Here is an 18,733-nt window from a genome sequence, read left to right on the forward strand (position 1 = left end):
AGATCATATCATTTTAGTTCAGGCTCTTCTGTTAGCACTTTTTTTGAGAGCATGAAAGCACGCTTCTTGCTCGTGCAACCAGATCCACTCATTTTCTGCTGAAAGAGTGATCTAAGTGCATTGACACAGTCGACAGACCATCGATGAACTTAGCCAGGTAAATCACCATCCCCAAGAAATGTCTCACCTCCTCTTTGTTTTGGAGCCTTGCAAAATTCTCAATTGCTGATGTCTTTCTTGGATCAGGCTTCACTCCCCGTTCAGATGTGACATCTCCTATGAACGCCAAACTCACTTTATGTCAAACTCACACTTCTCTTTATTTAATTTCAAATTGACATTCCCTGTCATGTCAAGCACTTGCCTTAGTCGCATATCATGTTCATTCTTGGTGGACCCCCATACAATGATGTTATCCATCATGGTCTCAAATCCAGGTATTCTTTCAAAGATCACATGGATGGTTTTATGGTAGACTTCTGGTGTGGACAAGATCCCATATGGTAGCCGGAAAGAGCAGTATCTTCCTTGTGGAGTATTGAAAGTGCATAGTCTCAAACTTGCCTCATCGAGGTTCATCTGCTAAAGCCCCACTGACACATTGAGCTTTCTAAACCACTTGGTGCCTGCAAACCAGGACATTATTTCCTTCCGTATCAGAAATTTAAAATGTTCTCTCTTGGTGGCTTTATTGAGATCTCTTTGATCCAGATGTACGCAAGCTCCATTTTTCTTTTTCATGATGCTCAGTGAGCTGACCCAGTCTGTAGGTTCGTCAATTTCCTATATGACTTTCATCTATTCCATACATGGTAGATCTTTTTTAAGTTTGTCTCTAAGTGGAAATGGAACTTTCCTGCATGCATGGACAACAGGAGCAACTGTTTCATCTACGTGAATCTTGTGCATGCCAGGTAAACCTCCAAGCCTCTCAAGACATCTGTGTACTGTTCCATGCCTGAAGTGTGCTTATCTTTGGTCTGTGAAGCCACTATGAAGTCTCTTTTCATTAGGTCAAGCTCTTTACATTCACTGTGACCTAATATTGGCTGTACTCCCCTTTCTACAATCAATAGGTGTGACTTTAAATGCCACCCTTTGTGTTTGAAGGTCACCATACAGCCCCTTTTACTGGAACATTCTCGCCATTGTAGCCTGTGACTTATAATTTCAAAGGATAAATCTTCCTGTTTAGAGTGAAGGTTTTGTAATCATCCATAGATAACAAATTCACCTGGGCTCCACTGTCGAGTTTAAATGGAATTACTGTCTCATTCACAGTCACTGGAACAATTCATTCTATTTTGCAAGCAGCGTTCTGTAGTGTATCCCTCACTTTCCAGTACTTCACAAAACGATTCTTCTTCCCACATTGAAGACTTTCCATAGGCAGGACACACCTTTGGAATATGTCTACTGTGATAGTTGGCACACACTGTCAAGATAGAAAATAGATGAGGGAACCATTGAGCATACAAACAGGTTTATTAAATTACACTAGCAGGAGTGAGTAATACCAAGTCAGGTAGAAAGAATCATTTATGTCAATATCGACCTTCACTCAAAGATCACAGTGATTTGATACAGTATTTACGGTATATTTTGGTGGCATATTTTTCACAAGTTGCTAAACAAGTTTTTTTTAAGCTGTTCCAGTTCTTTATCAACATTTGTCATTGGGTTCTTACTTAAGATGTGTAAATTATTGACGTCAAACAGTCACATACTTTAACAATTAATCCTATTTAAGTTTCAGATCTTTACACATTTGACGCAACATCTCGAGGGTTTGTCTCCAATGTATATCAAACGTTTGTGTTCTGTATATTTTTTTAGTTTAGATTTCATTATAAAATGCTAATTATTAGTCTGAAGAGATAATGAAATATTTAACATACGCAAAACAAAAGAAGCTTTTCTTTAGCACCTGACATAGCTGTGTGATAGTTCTGGATTCTTTATGATTATCTGACAGATCACTTATTGATTAGTTTACATGACAAACAGCTTATCAGTATGCAACTGGAAGTGGACTTCATAAATGCTAATTTAGCGTCTGAAAAGGCTAATGGGTCTTATCTTTTGAACTGTTTATGTCAATTGTTTAAGCAAGGCTAAAATTTCCTGTATTTAAATGAAGAAAAAGCAATGATTCTTTGCATAATTGTCATTTCTGGATGACTTAAAAATAGAATATTTTACACTACCTCCACACCTGCTGCATTTGCTGATTTAGCTTACCAATTTATTTTGGGAAACTCCTGGTGCTCTGCTCATTTGTTTTCATCACATTCACTGTTCTGTCTATCCTGTGCAGTTCCTTAACTGTTGTGTCTATCTTGTGCAGCTCCTTAACTTGTGCTCATGTGGTCTTTGCAGTTCTGCACATATTCACAACATTTTCCAGAGTCATATCTTTTTCACGCAACAGTCATTTTAGGTCTATTATCTGGGATTCCACAAACTATTCTGTCTTTAATGAATGAATTTTTCAAATCTCCAAAATCACAGGACTTAATCAGTGTGTGAAGCTTGGCTAAATATTAGTTAAAGCACATACCTTGTTTCTGGTCACAGGAGAAAAAACTTGAATCTCTCAAACATGATGTCTTTACTTGGAACAAAATACTCCTCAAATTTTGTCATTAGAGTGTCCAGCATGAAAGTTGTCTTATCAATTTGAAAACTGTTATAGTCATCTTCACGCAGCATGTGCAGAAACATAGATGCTTTCTGTTTTTCTTTCTGATCCTCCCATTTCATGTTGGAATCTAGGGGTTAAAACATTATGAAATAAATGATTAATCAATAAGTTTATTTGTACTGCATGAGTCAGGGAAAGAGGAATGTGGCTAAGTGGCTGTCACAGCATGGAGCAAAGTTGGCTGAACAAAATTGGCTGCTCCCAAGATACAGGGAGAGGATATGCATAAAACGATTTAGGAGGAATGCTCAACTGAAGGAGGTGGGAAGTAGCACAGGAGACACAGGCCAGATCAGAACAAAGAATGGCCCGCAAGAATCAAAGGGAATGGAAAACCAGTCTAGGAGGAAGATTAAGGCACGAGGAGGTGTTAAAGAGAACAGCAGAAATTGGCCCGACAGGGACCGAATGGTGATTAGAAATATCTGGGGATGAATTAATTTCAGATCTAAACAACAGGATAGTCTGGCCTGGAGGATTAACATGGGAAGGCTACACCCCAGAAATCTGCAAAACAGGAGATGACTTGTGATAACCCTTATGCAAAAAGATCTAGCAGGGAAAACAACTTTTGTTCTGTGTGATAAGATTGACCTATATAAACTGTGCCAACTGGACAATAGGGGTCAGTCTCGGGGAGTAGCTCACTGGCAGGTGACCTATGAACTAACAGACTGACCCAGAGCTCTGTTAAGTTTTATTCTTGTGCTGTGCTGTGCTGTGTGGTGTAATAAACTGACTGTTGAACCGAATACCTTCTCCTATCACTTCATTCAACGAACGCGCTGGACTCAGTTCACACATAGACTAAATTAAGAGTAAATAAATTAAAGCCAGAGTTCAACATTCACCAGCTTCTAAATAAATGTTGAATCACTGTTTGATGCATTTCCAATTATCAGTTATATTGTCGATAACTGCATTGGTGTGGGAGGACTTATCCAAGCTTATGAACTATTGACATCTTTTACTCACTCAGAGACTTCTGATGCCATGTTATGCTTGTTCTTTCAAGAAGAACGACCTTATATGGGTTTAACACCTCACCGACTTTATTTTCCTTGACCTGCTTCATTTGACTTCCAACGACAATGCCCATGACACCCATCATATACCACGTCCAATTTCTGCCCAACCACATGCATTCCATGCTGGGAAATATAGTTCTTATTAATAAAAAAAATTCTACCAAGACACACTCTTACTTTGTTCTACCAAAACACTGCCAGTTCATTCAATTAAAATATACATTTGTTCCATTCTACTAAGATACTGTCACTCCATTTTAAAAAGAGGCACAGTCACTTTATTTTATCGAAAGATGCCATCACTCCATTCTACCAAGAGACACAATCACTCCATTTAATAGGGAGGCAATGCCACTCCATTCTACAAGTGACTGTTAGTCCACTTTACCAAGAAAAATTGTCACTCCATTCTACTGAGAGACTGACATTCCATTCTACCAAAACATTATCACTTCACTCTACCAAAACTTTATCACTCCACTCTACCGAGATACACTTCCAATTCATTCCACCAAGAGACATTATCATTCCAATCTACCGAGACACTGTAAATCCAATCCACTGAGATATTGTCAATCCATTCTACCAAGGTATTCTGTCACTCCACTCTACAAGTGACCCTGTCAGTTCATTCTGGTGAGACACTGTCACTCTATTCTACTGAGTGACATCGCCACTAAATTTTACCGAGACCCTTTCCCTCCATTCTACCAAGGGATGCAGTCAGTCCATTCTATCAAGACAATTTTACACCTTTTTAAAGAAATACTGCCAATTCATTTCACCAAAGTACACAACCACTCCATTCTACTGAGATACTCTCACTCTATTTGACCAGGCGACACTGTCACTCTATTTGACCAGGAGACTCCATTCTACCAAACGATTATCACTCCAGTCTACCGAGAGGCACTGGCAATCCATTCCACCAAGAGACACTGTCACTCCATTGATTAACTGAGACTTTGTCAATCCATTCTATCAAGTCATTTTGCTTGATTATAATGAGACCCTGTTCTTCCATTCTGTAAGTGAAACTATCAGTCCACACAGCCGATAAACACACTGACACTCCAATCTATCCAGAGACATCATCATTCCATTCTACTAAGACACTGGGACTTGATTTTATTGAGACAATGTCACTCCTTTCTTTAAGTGGCACTGTCAGTCTAATCTTCCAAGAAAAATTGTTAATCCATTCTATTCGAGAAATTGCCTCTCCATTTTTCTAAGACACACTTTAACTCCATTTTACCAAGATACATGGTTGCTTCATTCTAATAAGTCACTGTCAGTCCATTCTACCAAGAGACACTTTTACTCCATTGTCCTGAAACACTTCCATTCCATTCTACCAAAATACAATACCACACCATTCTATTGCGATACTGTCACCCCATTTTACCAAGATACATCGTCACTCCATTCTACCAAAAGATTATTACTCCAGTCTACTGAGAGACACTGGCAATTTATTCTGCCAAGAGATGCTGTCTCTCCTCTACCAAGACACTGCAACTCCAATCAACTGAGACAATGTGAATTCATTCTACTGTGAGACAGTGACCTTTCACCAAGCGAGAGACAATGTCATCCATTCTACCTGGAGACACCCTCCTTCCAATCTACCGAGACACAATAACACATTACAGCAGCAATTACCTGGGTGCATATCCTGCATAGTCTATAAGGAGATTGTATGTTTTACCCATGTCTGAGTGGATTTTCCCCAGGTGCCTAGGTATCCTCTCACCTTTCAAAACAAATGGAGTTATAGATTAATTTGGATGAAATTGGGTAGCACAGGTTTAAATGGCTAGAATTGATTTCTACAATGCTCTAAATAATTTAAAAAAATAATGTGACAACTTGGCTCCAATCTACCAAGAGAAATTGACACTCCATTCTACCAAACATTGTCTCTCCAAGATATTAAAACATGGAAGTCTGCAGATACTGTGGTTGAAGTAAAAACATAATGCTGGAGAAACTCAGCAAGGCAAACAGTGTCCTTTATATAGCAAAGATAAAAATTAATAACCGATGTTTTGGGCTTGAGCCTTTCATCAAGGTATGGAAGAATGTTGGCAGGTGTCTGAATAAAAAGATAAGGGGGGGAGGCATAGGGGGAGGAACATAGTTGCAAAGAGAGGAGGCAATCGATAGAGAAGGGAGGGAGGGCACAGCAGCAAGCAAAAGGAGGAGGGATAGCTAGGTGAATAGAAAGGGAAAGGGGTGTAGAGCTGAAGGAAAGAAGACAGGGAGAAGGGAAGGGGGGGTGGAAAGGAGAGCAGGTTAGCAGAAACCGGAGAAGTTGATGTTAATGCCTTCTAGCTAGAGAGTGCCCAGACAGAAAATTAGAATGTTGTTTCTTCAATTTATGGGTGGTCTTGGTGGGATAGTACATGAAGCTATGAACAGACATGTGAATATGAGAGTGGGATGCAGAACTGAAATGGTTGGTGCGACAGAATATATAGAAATGTTTTTGGCAGATAAATTGGGAAATGTTTGTTAGACTAGGTCACATGCAAACTCTTTAAAACTGATCTTATTTGAAATACTGGAGCTATGCAAAACATAGTGGCTTCTCACACCTTTTTTCAAGCATTCTGAAGAGTGCTCAAGAGACTTCACTAATTGATTGTTGTTTTCCGAAGGCAACAGATGAAAGAGAATGATGGCTGCAGGAGAGTTTTGCTGTTGTAAGAGGGTCATGTGGTTTTTCAAGCAGAGTCAAACGGGCTTTCTCTCAGTCTTGGAGTGAGTGTGTGTGTGTGTGTGTGTGTGTGTGTGTGTGTGTGTGTGTGTGTGTGTGTGTGTGTGTGTGTGTGTGTGTGTGAGTTTGTGTGTGTGTGTGTGTGTCTGTGTGTGTGTGTGTGTGTGTGTGTGTGTGTAAGAGAGAGAGAGAGAGAGCAGAGATCCCTCTGACTGTGTTTCGGCCAGCAAAAGCAGCTGGAACTGAAACAGGAAAAACTGGCAAGAAACCCCAGTGTGGAAGATGGCCTAGTCAAGAGGAGAGGACTGGTTGTCTAATGTTTTATTTTGAATAAGGGAAACAAAAAGGAACTCTGTGATGACTTGAAAGAAAGAGAATCCTGAAGGGCAAGTTTTGTCAGCAAGAAGTGCATCAGTTGTAGATGTCCTGGAATAACAAATCTGTCTCTGAAAATTGACAAGAACCTTCTTGAGTGGTAACAATTTACCTTTCGAGCACCAAGGCCTGGTGAACTTTATATATGTTAAATTCTGTTCACAGTATAAAAATTGCCTGCAACCAGTGAACTTGGAGGAATGAAAAGTCAGATTGGACTGTGAACCAAAGAACTTTTCTAAACTTACATACATATTACATACAGGTGCATTTAGAATTAGAAGGGGGTTAAGTTAGGTTAAATTAAGTTAATAATAGATAAGTTAAAGTTTGATTCTGTTATGTCTTGGTGAATATCTACTGCTGCAGGATTTATGGGCCCTCTGGGCTCATAACATTGGCCACTGGGAGGTCCTTGCCACTGGTACAGACAGAGTGAATGTACTCAGCAAAGCAATTTTCCAGTGTGTGCCCAATCTCTTCAATGTAGAGAAGGCCACAAAGGGAATACTGGATGCAGTAAATCAATCATGCAGATACACAACTGAAGTGTTGCTTCACTTGAAAGGCCTGTCTGGGGCACCAGACTGTGGTTAGAGAGGAGGTAGGGGTCTGCATGGCACCTCTTGTGGCCACAGAGGAAGGAGCTGGAGCTGTTGTTGATTTGTAGGGAGGGATGAGTGCACAATGGAGTCATGGAGGGAGCTGTCACTATGGAAGACAGGGAGGGGAAGACATGTCTGGTAGTGAGTGCAAGAAATTCTAGAGATAATGTGTTGGATGCAGAGCTGGTGGGGTAGTAGCTAAGGACAAGGGGGAATCCTGTGTTTGTTATGTCTGGGTGCAGAGGGAACAAAGGCAGATGAGTGGGAAATGGAGGAGATGAGGGTTAGGGCTGAGTTGATGCTGATGGAGGGGAAGCCACATTTGTGGAAGAAGGCAAACACATCAGATGATCTGAACTAGAAGACCTCATCTTGGGAACAGATATAGCATTGTTGGAGAATTTTTGAGAAGAGGATAGAATCCTTGCAGGGGACAGGGTGTGAGGAAGTGTAGTCAAGGAAGTTGTGGGAATTGGTGGGTTTATAAAATACATCGGTAGAAACCTTATCTCCTGAGATAGAGACAGAGAGATCATAAAAAGATAGAGATTGATCAGGTGAGTTTGACCTTGATCTCAAGTGACAGTGTCTCTCTATTCTACCAAGAAGCACTCTTACTCCCTTCTACCGAGACACACACCAGTCCATTCTACCAAAACACACTCAACTGAGATACGGTCACTTCATTCTATCAAGAGGTTGTCACTCCATTTGACTAAGAGACACCGTCACTCCATTTTACTGAGAAACATAAGTCCCTTTCACACTTGCCAGTGATCCCAGGAATCGAACACAAATCGGCCTTTAAATTGGCAAGTGTGAGAGCAAAATCTGCTCAATGCCGGCATCAGATGACATCAACTCATGCCAGGAATTGCCAGCCTCAACCTCTAGTACAATCCCCAGCACCTGCAGATGGTGACGTTGAGATCAGGCAAGTGTGAAATGGTCAGTTGCATTGCAGGCACTTCCTATTAAAGGCAGAACAGACCAAACACTGGGGATAAACCTTCAGTGTCCCGGTTATGAGTGGTCTAGTGTGAAAGGCCAAAGCCCCCATTCCTATCCCGGGACATTGAATGGCTGATTTACTAGATGCAAGTGTGAAAGGGGCTATAGTCACTCCATTCTACCAAAACATTATCACTCCAGTATGTACTGACAATAACCACAACAGCAGTGCGAGTATAAGACAGCTTTAATAAACTAATATGTACACTAAGAGGTCTTGTTTCTCTGCAAGACAAACCTGGAAGGCTCGACTGTAGCTCTGGACTGCTTTATATGCAAGGTCACTGGGATGACCCTTGGTGACCTAGTGGTGTAATTACATATCACCACACAGTCTACCGAAAGATACTGGCAGTTCTTTCCAGCATGACACCCTGTCACTCCATTTGACTGAGACACTGAAACTCCAATCCACTAAAATATTGTCAATCCATTCTACCAAGCTACACTGTTCCTAATTCTAATGAGAAATTGTCACTCCATTGTGTAAGTAACTTAGTCCACTCTAACAGGGGACATTGTCACTCAATTCTACTGAGACATTATCACTGCCTTCTACCAAATGACAATGCCACTCCATTCAAATAAGACATTCTGCATTTCACAATAAAGACAGTCACTCTATTCTACCATGACATTTTCACTCCATTCTCCAAGTGACATTTTCATTCAATTCTACCAAGACTTATTGTCATTCTATTTTATTGAGACATTTTCACTCCATCCTATTGAAGAGACACTGTCACTCCATTTCACCAAGACAAACTGTCACTCTCTTGTACTGAGACAATGTCACTCCATTCTAATGAGAAACATTGTCATTCTATTTTACTGAGAGACACTGACACTCTATTCCACCAAGAAATATTGACACCCTATTCTACCATGGAAACTGGTCAATTGTTTATTTTGCCATTTAATTTGCTGTGATTATGTTGATCTGGTATATTTTTGGTTCAAGAACCAAAAACTTAACAAGGCTACTGATGTTAAAAAGAATGAATGCAAAATTTTGCCTTGGCTAATTATTTTTTATACCATTTACTCTTGACGAACATTCCTTATTTGGAAGATTAATGGAATTATCTCTTTTGTAAATTTTTTCACTGATGGTGGTTTGATGTCTTTTGAAGTACTTTCAATCAAATATAATTTACCATACACACAATTTTTTAGATATCTACAGATTAGAAATTTCCTGAATATGGTAATGTATAATTATCTAACATTACAATAATCATATTTAATTGACACTTTGTTTTGGTTCAACCCCTTTTAAGAAGCGTTTAATTGGTACTATTTATACTCATATGAAATTTGAGATCATTCCATAAGGATAAAATTCGATAAACAAGGGAATCGGAACTTTAACTAACATTAACTCCTGAAACATGGAGAAGAATTACTAGACTAGTTAATACTTCTTCACTTTGTGCATGTCATTCTTTAATACAATTTACAATAGATCATAGAGCTTAAATGTCCAAAGATAAACTAGCTCACATCTTTCCTAATACAAGCTCTACTTATGATAGATACCATACTGATGTGGCTTCATTGACTCATGTGTTTTGTGTTAGAAAAAAATTGGAGATATATTTTTTAAAGCACTATCAATAATAGTGGCTATTCATTTCTAACCTAACTCCTTAACTGCTCTTTTTGGAATTGCAGATGTAGGCTGTTTACCTACTTCTGCATATCGAGTTAGAGTTTTTTCTACATTATTAGCTAGAAGAGCCATTTTACTTAAATGGAATGTCTTTCTAAAATCCAGAAAAATCAGAAGTCCTACTTTAGATACAACTACTAAATTTGAAGAAACATGGAAGCAATTTATTGATTACTTCCATCGGATATAACTGATGTTATTCTAGGAATTAGCTCTTCCATTCCAGACATAATATAATTCTTGCTGTTTTTGTTATCTGTAGGTGTGCGACACTGGCAAAATATTTGGCCTGGAAGTCAGCCTGAAGAAAACTGAGGTCCTCCATCAGCCAGCTCCCCACCATGACTACCCCATATCTCAATCGGGCACACAAAACTCAAAACGGTCAACCAGTTTACCTATCTCGGCTGCATCATTTCATTGGATGCAAGGATCGACAACAAGATAGACAACAGACTCGCCAAGGCAAATAGCACCTTTGGAAGACTACACAAAAGAGTCTGGAAAAACAGCCAACTGAAAAACCTCACAAAGATTAGCGTATACAGAGCCGTTGTCATACCCACACTCCTGTTCGGCTCCGAATCATGGGTCCTTTACCGGCCTCACCTACGGCTCCTAGAACGCTTCCACCAGCGTTGTCTTCACTCCATCCTCAACATTCATTGGAGCGACTTCATCTCCAACATCGAAGTACTCGAGATGGCAGAGGCCGACAGCATCGAATCCACGCTGCTGAAAATCAAACTTCGCTGGGTAGGTCACGTCTCCAGAATGGAGGACCATCGCCTTCCCAAGATCGTGTTATATGGCGTGCTCTCCACTGTCCACTGAGACAGAGGTGCACCAAAGAAGAGGTACAAGGACTGTCTAAAGAAAGCTCTTGGTGCCTGCCACATTGACCACCGCCAGTGGGCTGATCTCGCCACAAACCGTGCATCTTGGTGCCTCACAGTTCGGCGGGCAGCAACCTCCTTTGAAGAAGACCGCAGAGCCCACCTCACTGTCAAAAGACAAAGGAGGAAAAACCCAACACCCAACCCCAACCAACCAATTTTCCCTCGCAACCGCTGCAACTGTGTTTGCCTGTCCCGCATCAGACTTGTCAGCCACAAACGAGCCTGCAGCTGACGTGGACTTTACCCCTCCATAAATCTTCATCCGCGAAGCCAAGCCAAAGAGAAAGAAGTGTGCGGCGGAGTTACATTTTAAACTATTTGATAGATCTTCGGGATAGGCTGCTCAGTTGTGTTTTTAATTGTTTCATTTTTTTTAGTAGATTAGTTGTTTCTTAATATATAATATATAAATATTTTTTTTAATCTCTTTTCTTTGTTAGGAGAATTAATTCTAACATGTCACATTTTCACTCTGGAATTTATAGATGATACTTGTACTATGTAGACTTAGACCATTTTAATGGTGTTATTTCTATTCTCTTTATGCCGTATATATTATGAATGTTAATGAAAAGATTGAAAAAGAATGAATGTTTCTCTGCTGTGATAAAATTGTCCCCGAGCTTTTAAACAGATTTACAATGATTACCATTTTTAAAACTGTTTAGCAACCACAAAAATGTATTAAAATGTGAATTATTGAAAATAAAAAAAAGACCCTGCTGATATCATTTGAACTTGAGACTTTCCATTTATGCATCTTAGATTTAATATGTGAAGGGCTGTTTAACATTTTCCTAAAACAAACTATATCAAGGCAAATGGGGAGATCCATGAATCAGATTGGAATAAGTAGTTTGCATAATTGCAGATAGTGCATCCTTTACCATGGACAGGAGGTCATTTGACAGATCATGCCATAGACATCAAAGTTTCACTCCCAGATGAACCCAATGCCATCTTAGCCTGATTTGACCACCAGAACATGGAGGTCACTGTGTACCTGCATATCCACTGATGATCCTATACTGTCAGTATCTGAGGATGGTTTGTAGGTGGCCTACAGGAAAATGAATGCCAGGAAAGCCTCTGGTCCAGACAGAGAACTGGGCCGAATATTGAAATCCTGTGCCAATCAATTTGCCAACGTATTCAGAGATATCTTGAACATCTCAGTCCATCAGGCTATATAAAACAAGTCTCAATCATATCAGTGCCCAAGAAGTGTGTGGTAAATGATAACCAACCAGTAGCACACAGATTCATAGTGATGAAATATTTTAAGAGAAAGATGCTGAAGCATATCAGCTCCTGTTTGAGCGGCGACATTGATCCATTCCAAATTTACTAATGCAGCAACCACTATATGATAGATGCCATCTCAATGGCTCTACACCTTGGCAGCAAGGACACATACATCAGGATGCTCTTTATTGACCACATTTCTGCACCCCTCTAAACTGATCAGGAAACCCCAAAACCTGGGCCTCAATTCCCCACTGGATTCTGGATTTCCTCATCTCAGACCACAATCAGCGAAGATTGTTAAGAACATCTCTTCCACAATCTCTATCAGTTCCAGAGTGCCACAGGACTGCATTCATAGCTCCCTGCTCAACTCACTTTAAACCTATGACCATGTGGCTTCATATGACAATAACACTATATATAAATTTGCTGATGACACCATAGTGGTGTATTATATAAAATGTGGAAATGAATCAGCATGTAGGAGGGAGATCGGCTGAATTTAATATTAACAAAAAACTCTGACTCAATGTCAACAAAACCAAGAAGCTGATTGTGGACTTTAAGAAGTGGAAACCAGAGGTGTACGATCCAGTTTTCATTGCAGAGGACAAGTTTAAATTCTTGGTAGTCAGTATTTCAGAGGACCTCTCCTGGGACTAACACATGAATGTTATTATAGTGAACTGGGATGAAGTGTGCTGAACTGACGACTGGTGCCGCCTTCTTGTCACTCTTCCCGGGGGCTAAACCTAGAACCCCTCTGAAGCCTGTTCATGAACCCTACCTGTGTTGTAAGCTCATAAAAGCGTTAGTTCTCCCTCCAGTCGAGTGTGAGCTTTAATCAAGGCTACAATTTTATTACCTTACAAACAAGGATGGAAGCATTGCTCAAGCCCAGTATGCAGTTAATAGACCCCCAGTCCCCTGACGCGGCTGAAGGGTTCGCATATTGGCTAGATTGCTTCCAGGTCTACCTGAATGCGACCAGGGACGTCTTCCACACAGATGAACCCTGGAAGTCGGCGCTCATCTCAAGAGTAGGGACAAAGGGGTGCGCAGTCATCCAAGACTGTCCGATGTACAAGGCAGCCATCAAGGTACTGAAGGCCTGCTACATGAAGGTCCTGAACAAGTTCTAGCAAGGCACTGGCTTTCCCTACGCCACCAACGGCCAGGAGAGACGATTGCAGACACTGGCTAAGAAGTGCAGGTATGAGGTTGCTTTGGACGATGAACAGATTTGGGACACCCTAGTCAGTAGGGTCCACTCGAGGTAGGTGAGGCAGCGACTGCTCAAGTCGGGAAGAAAGGACATCGCTAGCCATGTTAAGCTGGCCAAATCACTGGAACAGGCCAGTCTCAAGAACAATGACCTGGAGGCCAGCGAGCTCGCACTCTCGGGTGACCACCTCCAAGGACCAGCTGCTCCTGCTACAGTGGCCCCTGCTCTAACAGTTTCCATTTCCCGAGCTCAGGGGTGCGTTTTCTGCGGCAAGGGACAGGACTCCTGTGCCTGCTGCCCAGCCAAAAATTCAGCATTCTCCAGCTGTGGGAAGAGGGGACATTGGGCAAGTGTCTGCTGCGCGAAGGGAGCTCTGGGGAAGTCCATGGCCTGTACCGCTCCTGGATCTGATTCCAGCCCCAAGTCGTCTGCACTGGACTCACCCAAGATCGCCTGCTGCATGACCTGCCACCGAAGGAAATTGTGCGAAAAGGCTCGGCAGCCATTTTGTAGCAGCCTGAATTTGAATTCAGCACCATTATCATCAGAGGAGGAAGGAGGGCGGCCATCTTACCACACAATGAGGTCTGCACCATCTTACCATGCAACGAGGTCTGCACCATCTTACCACGCAACGAGGTCTCCACCATCTTACCACGCAACGAGGTCTGCACCATCTTACCACGCAACGAGGTCTGCACCATCTTACCACGCAACGAGGTCTGCACCATCTTACCACGCAACGAGGTCTGCACCATCTTACCTACGCAGGTTGACTCAGGATGGAGGGGGCCACTTGAGGGAAGATCACGGCATCTCTGGCAATCTGGCATCGCTGGTTCTCGACCAGAGTAGACTGCACCAACTCAGCAACTCGATAGTGAAGGTGAAGATAAATGGACATTCGACCAAGTGCCTGATTGATACAGGCTCCAAGGAAAGTTTCATAGAATCACGGACTGTGCAAAAATACAACTTAAAAAGGTCCCCCTCTAATTACCAAATCTTCCTAGCATCCCAGTCCCATTAGGCATGTGTACAGAAATATTGTATAGTTCATCTATCATTTGAAGGGGAGGGGTTGTAAATTTCGTATGTACATTTTAGATAAATTGTGTTGGATCTGAACTTCCTGTGTCACCTTAAAAGCATGACCTTGGAGTTTTCTGGTCCCCTTCCCCCGGTAATTATTCAGAATGGAGGTCCCTCAAAACAAGAACCCACTTACAGTGTCTCCACACCGAACATCGAACCCCCTTCCGCCCCTGTTCCCAAACCTGCCAACTGTAAGCCCATCACCACCAAGAGCACGAGGTACAGCGTGGCAGACAGGGAGTTTATAAAGATGGAGACCTGCGGGAGGTGGGGATCATCAAACGCAGCACCAGCCCATGGAGAGCGCAAGTAGTGGTAATAAAAGGGGAAAACAAATTCAGGTTAGTGATTGACTATAGCCAAACAATTAACAGATACACACTCCTGGATGCATAATCCCTCCCTCGCAGTTCGGACATGGTGAATAATATCGCGCAGTATCGGGTCTGCCTGAAAGTTGCCTATCACCAGCTGCAAATCCATTCTGAGGACCGCCTGTACACAGCATTTGAGGCTAACGGTTGACTCTATAAGTTCCAGAGGGTCCCTTTCGGTATTCCAATGGGGTGTCTACTTTCCAGCAGCAGATGAACAGGATGGTGGACGAGTACGTGTTGAAGGCTACTTTCCCCTACTTCGACAATGTCACCATCTGTGGCCACACCATGGAAAACCATGATGCCAATCTCCAGAATTTTCTCCATGTGGCGAAAGCCACGAATCTCATCTACAATTCTGACAAGTGTGTATTCAGGACTACATGACTGGCTATCCTTGGCTATGTGGTGGAGAATGGCATAATTGGCCCCGATCCTGATAGGATGCACCCCCTGATAGGAGCTTCCCCTCCCCAGAACCACAAAAGCTTTGAGGAGATGCATGGGGTTTTTCTCATTTTACGTAAAATGGGTCCCTCAATATGCCAACAATGTTCGTTCCCTCTTAAAGGCCACCACTTTCCCCCTTTTGGCCAAAGCCCAGACAGCCTTGAATTACCTTTAAAGTTGCTTTTTTCTCATGGACACTTCAAGGCCATGAGCTCTGGAACCCATCTGTGGAAAAGGATGCTCAGGCCATTGTAGAAGCCGTAAGGCACTGGAGATTTATGCTCTTCACAGACCAGCACTCTGTCATATTCATGTTCAGCAACACCAAGAGGGGAAAAATCAAGAATGACAAAATTGTTAGGTGGGGGTTCGAACACTCCACCTACAGTTTTGATGTCGCCTACCAGCCAGTGGCCCTTAAAGGACCTCCAAATGCCTTGTCCAGGGGATACTGTGCCTCCGCACACACCAGTCAACTGCGGACAATACAGGGTCACCCGCATAGCTCATTTTGTCAAGTCCCACTATTTGTTCTACTCAATAGAAGACATCAGGGAAATGACCAGGTCATGCCAGGTCTGCACTGAGTGCAAGCTATACCTTTCTCTCTTCACAAAAATGCATCTGATTCAATCATCCAGGCCCTTCGAACAGCTCAGCATTGATTTTAAGGGACCTCTCCCCTTCACAAACGGGAAAATCTACTTTCTCTCGGTCATTGACGAGTACTCCCACTTCCCGTTTGCCATCTCGTGCCCAGACATGTCCGCCTCATCCGTTATGTAGGCCCTAGACTCTATTTTAACCCTGTTTGGGTATCCCAGCTATATTCATCGCAACCGGGGCTCAGCCTTCATGAGTGATGAGTTATGTCAGTACCTGCTGGTGAGGGGCATCGCTTCCAGCAGGACTATCAGTTACAACCCCAAGGGGAACAGGCAGGTTGAAAACGAGAACACCACAATCTGGAAGGCTGCCAAACTTGCCTTGAAACAAAAAGGACTTCCAGACTCACACTGGCAGGATGTCCTCCCCATCACACTCCAATCAATTCAGTCACTACTCTGCACTGTGACCAATGCTACTCCTCATGAGCTCATGTTTACAATTGACAGAAGGTCATCAACAGGGACTGCACTCCCAGTCTGGCTCACTAATCCTATTCCGGTTCTATTCAAGAAGCACATGAGGAGATGCAAGACCAACCCCCTGGTGGAAAAGGTGAAACCGCTCCATGCCAATCTCACGTAAGCCTTGGTGGAGTGCACGGATGGCAGGGAGAATACCGTCTCCATCAGGGACCTGGCACCCACTGGAACAGAGGATCCGTTGCCTCAGGTGCCCCACGAGCTACCAAGCTTTTTCTCCCCACCCCCATTCAGGGTCTCAGGGGACCCAGTTCAGGAGGAGAGTGAACCCCCCTCTATCATCGAGCAGGGGCCCCAGCCCACTACCCTTCCATCACAGATGGACCAGGAGACTTAATGAGCCCAAGGCCCCCTGGTGCTAAAGCGCTCCACCAGGATAGCCAGACCCCCGGACCACCTGAATCTGTAAATAGTATTGTAAATATTTCTCTTTTGTGTCTATTTCTGATCCTTGTTCTCTTCATCCACAGACCCTTAATTCTGAAGGAAAGGGTGAATGTAGTGGACTGGGATTCACAAGAAGTGTGCTGTACTGACAACTGGTTCCGCCTCCCAGCCCCTCCCCTGGGTGTCCGTTTATAATACTGGTTTCCCGTCTAAATCCTGAACCCTGTTCATGAACCCTACCTGTGTTGTAAGCTAATAAAAGTGTTAGTTCACCCTCCAGTCGCGTGTGAGCTTTTATCTATGCTTCAGTTATCATGAAGAAAGCATGTCAGCACCTCTACTATCTCAGCAGGTTGTGGCATTTTGGTATGACACCAGAAACCCTGGCAAATTTTTAGAGGTGAGGTGGAAAGTGTGCTGATAGTTGCATCACGTCCTGGTGGGTTGGAGGGGGGGGTGGTGGGAGGCACTGGGAATGGGGGGCACCAATATCTCTGAGAGTAAAGCCTTGTGAAAGGCAGTGGACACAGCCTAAGACATCACAGACAAAACTCCCAACTATCAAAGAAATCTTCATGGAACGCTGCTGTCAGAGAGTTGCAGCAATCAGCAAGGATCCATACCAGCCAGACTTGCTCTTTTCTCACCATCAGAACTCACACCACCAGGTTCATAAACAGTTGCTACCCCACCACCTTCAGACTCCTAAACATCAGGCTCATTTAAAGACTTTGCACGTTATTGATTATTCATTTTCTGTGTTGCACAGCTTAGTTGCACTTCCTTTTTGTTTACATTTCTCTGTTCCGAATCCTTATCTTTTCTTGAGTGCAGTTTTCTTTTGCACTGCCAATAAATAGGAATTCTGCCTCCCAGCAGGAAAAAGAGTATCAGGGTTGTATTTGTTGTCATATATGTACTCTAACAAAAAATCTGAATTTTGAAATAGATCAAAGAGTGGTAATCTTGTCATATAAACCCCGAGATTACAGAAAGATCTTGTAAATCACCAGTTCATTAAAATAACGAAAGGAGGGATTTTAGGCATAAGATGTAAAAAGAGAAGTAGGGAAGTGTCTCTTAATGGAAAATAGAACAACCAGTGGGCTGGTCAAGCTCCATACTTATAAGTGGCAATATAATGATGTAAGGTGTTACCCACACCTTGAAGAGTCCTCTTCAATTATACTCATTTTCCTAATTGAGTCATATGGAGATATTAGAAGAGAAGATATTTCAGTAGAGCTGTCAAATTAATAGTTTTGGTTTTTCATCAAGCCCAGATCATAATTCTTCTGTATAAATAATAGAAATGACTCTGAAAGAAAAATAATAAAAATGCAGCAACCTTTCTGGAATCAAGTTAAGGGAAAGGGAAATCATGGTATCAATATTTTTAGTAAGATGTGACAGTCAATCAATTAAATTGAGATCAGCAGAGTGGTTAACCTGAAATAATTATGTAAACAAGATATAACAAGACCACTTGAGTGAGGCCAGAGAGGAGAAATAGTCATGACCAAAGTACAAAATCTAAGTGGTATGAACCTGTATAGTTGTGATTGGATTCATAATCGGTGGCAATTCAAACAGAGTAAAGAGGGAATACAGGTACACGATCCTTTATCCTGACACCTAAAATCCAGAAAGCTCCAAAATCTGGCAAGTGGGGACTGGCGGTTGAAGGAGGCGGCCGAGGGACCGGCGGTCGGGGGAGACATCCGTTGGGGGAGACAGCCGAGCGACTGGAAGGGGGTGGGGGTGGATAGGCAGTACAATTCGGGTGG

This window comes from Narcine bancroftii, chromosome 7 (assembly GCF_036971445.1).
Source record: "Narcine bancroftii isolate sNarBan1 chromosome 7, sNarBan1.hap1, whole genome shotgun sequence".
Classification (NCBI taxonomy): Eukaryota; Metazoa; Chordata; class Chondrichthyes; order Torpediniformes; family Narcinidae; genus Narcine; species Narcine bancroftii.